This window comes from Macadamia integrifolia, chromosome 2 (assembly GCF_013358625.1).
Source record: "Macadamia integrifolia cultivar HAES 741 chromosome 2, SCU_Mint_v3, whole genome shotgun sequence".
NCBI classification, from domain to species: domain Eukaryota; kingdom Viridiplantae; phylum Streptophyta; class Magnoliopsida; order Proteales; family Proteaceae; genus Macadamia; species Macadamia integrifolia.
The window spans coordinates 42,156,199-42,162,198 of NC_056558.1; the positions used below are offsets into that span (position 1 = coordinate 42,156,199).

At 40.0% G+C, this 6,000-nt stretch overlaps 1 protein-coding gene across 1 annotated transcript in view; it reads left to right on the forward strand.

The window, feature by feature from the left end:
• Window positions 1-6,000, forward strand: part of LOC122065725 (endoribonuclease Dicer homolog 3a) — an 89,287-nt gene that overhangs the window by 27,129 nt on the left and 56,158 nt on the right. The window lies entirely within an intron of this gene.

The following is a 6,000-nucleotide window of genomic DNA, read 5'->3' on the forward strand; positions in this document are numbered from 1 at the left end:
TCTGCCCAACAACTCTCATTTTAATATCCAGCTGCACTTCAGTTTATTTTTATGCTGATGAAATGATAGATATTAGGACCAAAAAAGAAAAGGTTGAAGGTTCTTAATAACCTATTGCTAGTTTACTAACACGTTGAGATTTTTAGGGGTTCGGCCTGTGAGGCCTTCGTAAGTAACAGATTAGGATTGGGAGGCGTATCATTATCTAGGACCCCTTTGGCAAAAAAAAAAGCAACGTCCTTTGTGTCCTTTAACTAATACCCATCTTTCAGCTACCTCACACTCCTCAATCCTTCTGATAAGTTGGCTATAATTAGTTTAGGAGTAGTTCTCAGTAAAAGCTGTCTTTCAGTAGCAGTGAGCCAGTGACTGTTTGGTATGGAGGGCAACATTGGAATTTTAAATTATTTTGGAAATCTTACTAAGATTTGAGGTTATATAATGGCAATGCAATCTCAGTTGCTGCGACCAAGTAGTATTCTCTACTTAAGGATCATTTATGGGGTTGGGAATTAGATTTATGTTTGAGTCTATAAATTGGTTTCGACCACCCCCATCTCCCTCCCCTCTCCACCAAAACCCCAAACCCCCCCAAAAAAAAAAAAAAAAAAAAAATCTTTATTCTAGACATCAAATTGGAGTTTTGCAGCAGCCATAAACCTTATCTGAACCATGGATATTACCATTCTTTCTTAATCCTAATCTTGTCTCTTTTGTCAACCTTCAACCTTGAAAGCTTCAAAAACCCTAACCTAAATTTAGTCGTAGGACCTTAGTTTTCTCAAATCCTAGAATCAGGATTCTTACTCAAAACCCTAAACAGCTTCTGTTTCCCATACCCAATTGCTACAATTATTTAGTGCTTGATTTCACTCTGTGGGCACATATTGTTATGGGAATCCTTGTCCTATCTCAAATTGGTACAAGTCTAGGCTATCCTGTGGTTGTCTTATATCAGTAACTGGTTAGTACATGTTGGACTGCAGAGCACAATCCATAGTTCATGTATAAATAACATACCAAAAGAGCAATTAAATGGAGCCCTACTGCTGGTTATTTCTCAGGGAGCCACCTTCATAAGAACTTTGATATCAGCACTTTAAAATTAGCTCACCCTTATACTTAACTAGAAAGATTTTCTTTTTCACAATCTTTTTGTTGGGATCACCTTCTTCTAATATATAAATAAACTCATATACATAATTCTTGACAATGCTTTTTTTTTTTGGATGAGTAAATAAATTCATTACTAAGACGGGGAAAATATACAAGGGGAAAAAGGCGGGGGGAGGGGGGCCTGAAGGCAACAAACCAAAAGGAGAATTCCCCGGGCTAGCTAGGGGAAAAGCAAGGGGGGCTAAGACAAGATACTCAGGGGGAGTGATGTAGCAACGCTCCGATGGATCGACCCAAACTCGCTCCAGAACCCGGACCAAGACCCAGATCCAATTTGGGTTCAAGATTATTAGAATATTCTAGGATTTTATTTTATTTGAGAATTTTTTTTTTATAAGTTATTTTAGTGTAGCTATTAGTTAAGTAGAAATTTTTTAATTTTAGTTTTATTGTGTTTCTATTTTATTAGACTTTAATTTAGAAAGCAATTAGGATTTTCTATTTCAGTCTTAAGAGTTTTTATTTTGATTTAATGTAAGTAAGGCATGTAACCCAAGGAATTAATCAGTTGATAAATGAAGAAAAACTTGATTGGGAGACCCCCTTGCGTGGCTGTCTTCTCATCCCCTTCTTCTCCCTCTTCCCTGCGATCTCTCTTCCTATCCCCTCTTCTCTTCTTCTTCCTTTCTCCTGGTTCTTTCTTCTTTTCTGGTTCTTTTCCTGCAACCTTAGCAGTCCAAAAGAGAGGTATCGATGTCCCTTGACTCTTCATCTTTCCATCTTAGATTCTAGGAACTAAGCCAATACCCTAGGGCGACTCAGGTTACCAAATCTGAGACGCAATAGTCCAGACCTGAACCTGCAACTACCGTTTCTCCTAAATTTCAGAAGCTTTTAATCCAAACCCTGCTTGATTTCTTGAGCTATACTGGTATGGGTCGACGCAAAAGGCCTAGGCAACCACAAATCTGGAAATTTACAGCTCTTTGAGGCAGATTCCAAACTCCAAAGGCTGCTGTTCAAGTTCTTCTTGGTGTTCAAAACATGACCTTCTATGGCTGTCGTGAGGTTGAAGACAACCTCATAAAGTGGGGTTTGCTTTAGCCTTATTGTAATATCTCATTAATACCTGTTGAGACGACCGTAGTTAGTTTTATTCTTACCTTGGTTAAGTTCTATTATTTACTATTTACTGTAGTAAATCTTTTAGATAGGGATGCTTAGTCAGCGTTATCCTACTTCCCTTATTTGATTTATTGTAATCTTCTTATAAATAAGAAAGACTTTGCCATTACTTACAAGTCAAATCATTCTCTAAATCTTTGATTCTCAACTTGGTATCAGAGCCAAAAACCCTAAAATTTTTTTCTTCTTCCTTTTTGGTTTTCTTCTCAGCCCTCAGGGGCCCTAGCCTCCTAGTCTAGCATGGTAGACTAAACCCCGTTCCATGCAAACCTAACCCCTAACTCACTGCGCATTCTCACTGCGCCTGCTTCCGCCTCCATTGTGACATCACTGCCTGCGCCTACGCCTGCGCCTGCGCCTGCCCGCGCCTCGCCGTCATCGTCTCTCTTCTTGTCACTGCACTGTGCTTTCTATTGCCTACGCCTACCTACACATGTGCCTGCATCTGTGCCTACCTGCATCTACACCTTTCGCTTCCTACACCTGCTTCTGTCGTTGCCATCAATGCTTTCTGTCAGCTCCCCTTTGCACCTGCTTGCGCAGTCCACGTGTTCTCTTTGAGCTATGACTACAGTAAATGATGATGCTAAGGTTGTTGTTGCCTCCTCTGACGCCTCTAGTGGTCACCGTTCAAGCAATCAGTCCACTCTTCATCCTGGACCCATCAAACTTAATGGTCAGAACTACCTCATGTGGTGTCGTGCCTACCTCCTTACTATCCGTGGGAATAACTTCTCTGGTTTTCCCACTGGAGACACTCCTCAATCGACTAATATGTCCTTTCTGATCAACTCTATGGAGCCTGCTATCAGCCCAAGCTTTGTCCTATTTAACTCTGCTAAGGATCTCTGGGATGCAGTAAGGCAAACCTATTCTCAAGGGTGGAACTATGCTCAAGTCTATGAGATTCATCAAACCGTTTGTTCCACCACTCAAAAAGGGTTGTCTCTTTCAGCTTATTATTCCACTTTATGCAGCCTATGGCAACAATTGGATTTCTATCACCCAGTCCCTATGGCCTGTCCTACTGATGCTGGTACACTTTAGAAGGAGCGTGACATGGAACGGGTGTATGACTTTCGGACATGTCTTAATCCTGAATATGATCAGATTAGGGTACAGATTTTGGGTCGCAAAAATTTTCCGACTCTTCTCCAGGCATATAACTTGGTTCTATCTGAGAATTATCGTCACTCTAGTTCCTGTTCAGTCTGCACTATTAGCTACTCCGACTACTGAAATCCCATCTAAGGGTTCTACCCCTCCTTGGGAAACTGTTTAGTGTGATTATTGTGGTCGCCCTCGCCATACTAGGGAAACATGCTGGAAGCTCCATGGTCGTCCCAAAGGTGGGCGTAACTGCAAAACTAGAAAACAAGACCCCCTCCAGGCCCATCTGTCTGAGTCTGTTGACAGTGCCTCCACTATTGCACCGTTCTCTCCAGCAACTAATGACGTAGTTAGGCACTTCTGCTGCTCCTCCTGTCTCCAACCTTGCTCAAACAGGTAGTTTCCTTATTTCTTCCTCTCATTCTCCCTTATGGTTACTTGATTCGGGTGCTATTGTTCACATGACAAGTAGCTCTGAGGTCTTCCTTACTTATATTCCTTGTTCCGGTCGGGATAATGTACGTGTGGCTGACGGTTCCTTGTCCCCCATTTTTGGGAAAGGCTCCGTTTCTTGTACCTCTACAATTTCTCTTCCATCCGTGTTGCATGTCCCAAAATTATGTGCTAATCTTGTTTCCATCTATCGTTTAACTAAGGAGTTGAATTATTCTGTTCACTTTTTTTCTACCCATTACCTTTTTTAGGATCTGGTGACGGGTGCAAGGATTAGGTATGGTTAGGTCCATGATGGGCTTTACTTGGATTCTCCACCGGCTGTGCCTCCTCCTGTGGCAGCGCATACTCTTCGTTCTGACAGCTCTCTCTCTCTCTCAACTCCACCAGTGGCACCGTCGTCTGAGACACCATTCTTTTCAAATTTTACGTCGCATGTTTCCTACTTTAGTTAAACATTGTGGTTTGGAACAACTTAAGTGTGATGTATGTGAGTTTTCTGAGCATTCGCACTTCTTACTTTTCTACTGAAAATAAAAGTGATATTCCTTTTTCTATTATTCATTCAGATTTGTGGGATCCTTCTCGGACAATTGATAGGAATGGCTTTCATTGGTTTATTGCTATTATTGATAATTGTACTCGTCTGACATGGGTATACCTGTTGCATAATAAGTGTGATGCCTTCTCTTGTTTTAAATCTTTCCATGCCATGCTTCGTACCCAATTTGATGCCACTGTACGAGTCCTTCGTAGTGACAATGGCACTGAGTATATAGATGGGGAGTTTCAGAAATACCTTGATTCTTAGGGCATTCTCTCCCAAACATCTTGTGTTATGGCACCTGAACAAAATGGGATCCCGGAGCGCAAGATTCGTCATCTCCTTGACATTGCCCGGGCTCTAATGTTTGCTACTGGTGTTCCCAAATATCTCTGGGGCGATGCCGTTCTTACTGCTGCCCACCTTATTAACCGAGTGCCCTCTAGTGTACTTAACTTTAAGTCCCCAATTTCTTTTCTCCCTGATCCTACAATTGTTTCTAGTCTTCCTCCTCAGGTATTTGGGTGTGTCTGTTTTGCCCATAATTCCTCTCCTTTCAAGGTCCAAGCTTGATCCTCGTGCTCTAAAGTGTGTTTTTCTTGGTTATTCGGCTTCTGATAAAGGGTATAAGTGTTATCACCCTCCTACTCGCCGCTTGTATGTCACTATGGAATTCACTTTTCATGAGTCTAAGGTGTATTTCACGTCAACTCTTTAGGGGGAGAGTCTTGAGGAAGAGCTTCTGTTTATTATTGGTACGTGACATACGTCTCCTATTCAGTGTATGCCTCCTATTCAGGGGGAGCCAGTAGATCAGCCTGTAAGAGATGTGATCACTTACACTAGGAGGTACAAGGAACAAGACCATAGTTGTCAAGGCGCCAAGGCGGTGGAGGGTTGTCTTAGCGCTTAGGCGAGAAGGCGCACGCCTTGAGGCGAACAAGGCGACCAATTGTTATTTTTTATTTTTCCTATTTTCTAACATTATTTAGTAAGCTATATATACCTTGTATCAGAAAAAATCAAGATTAAGCAACATTAAATCATTAAAAATCAACATTTAGCCATATTATATCATAAAAAATTAACATTAAGTCATATTAAGTTATAAAAAAATCTAAATTTAGAGAAATGCTCTGATTCTATAACAAGTTTGATTGGTCAAATGATATTATTTTTATATGAGACTTTTTGTATCAGTTATAATATAAAATCAGCTTTCCAACAAGTCTAAGATTACTTAAATCTAAGTTGTAATGACAAAGTTATGCTCCGGTCAAAATTATTTTTAAGTGCGCGAATGCTGTTAAAATCGCTTGAATGAAAATAATTTTATGGATATCAAAACAAAAAATTATTTTACCGGACTTTTGGTTTTTAGCAATGTTTTAACATGATAAAATTTATAAAATTTTCATAATTGAGAAAAATTCCAGCATTTAAAAGTTGAAAATTGCCCCTATAACCAAAATTCAGTTTTTCTTCTTAGACTGGGGGGTTGACTTTTTATCCTTTTGGAATTTGATTTTTAAACTATTTTTATTGGATTCAAATATGGGGTATTTGCTTATTTATGAATAATATCTTAAGTA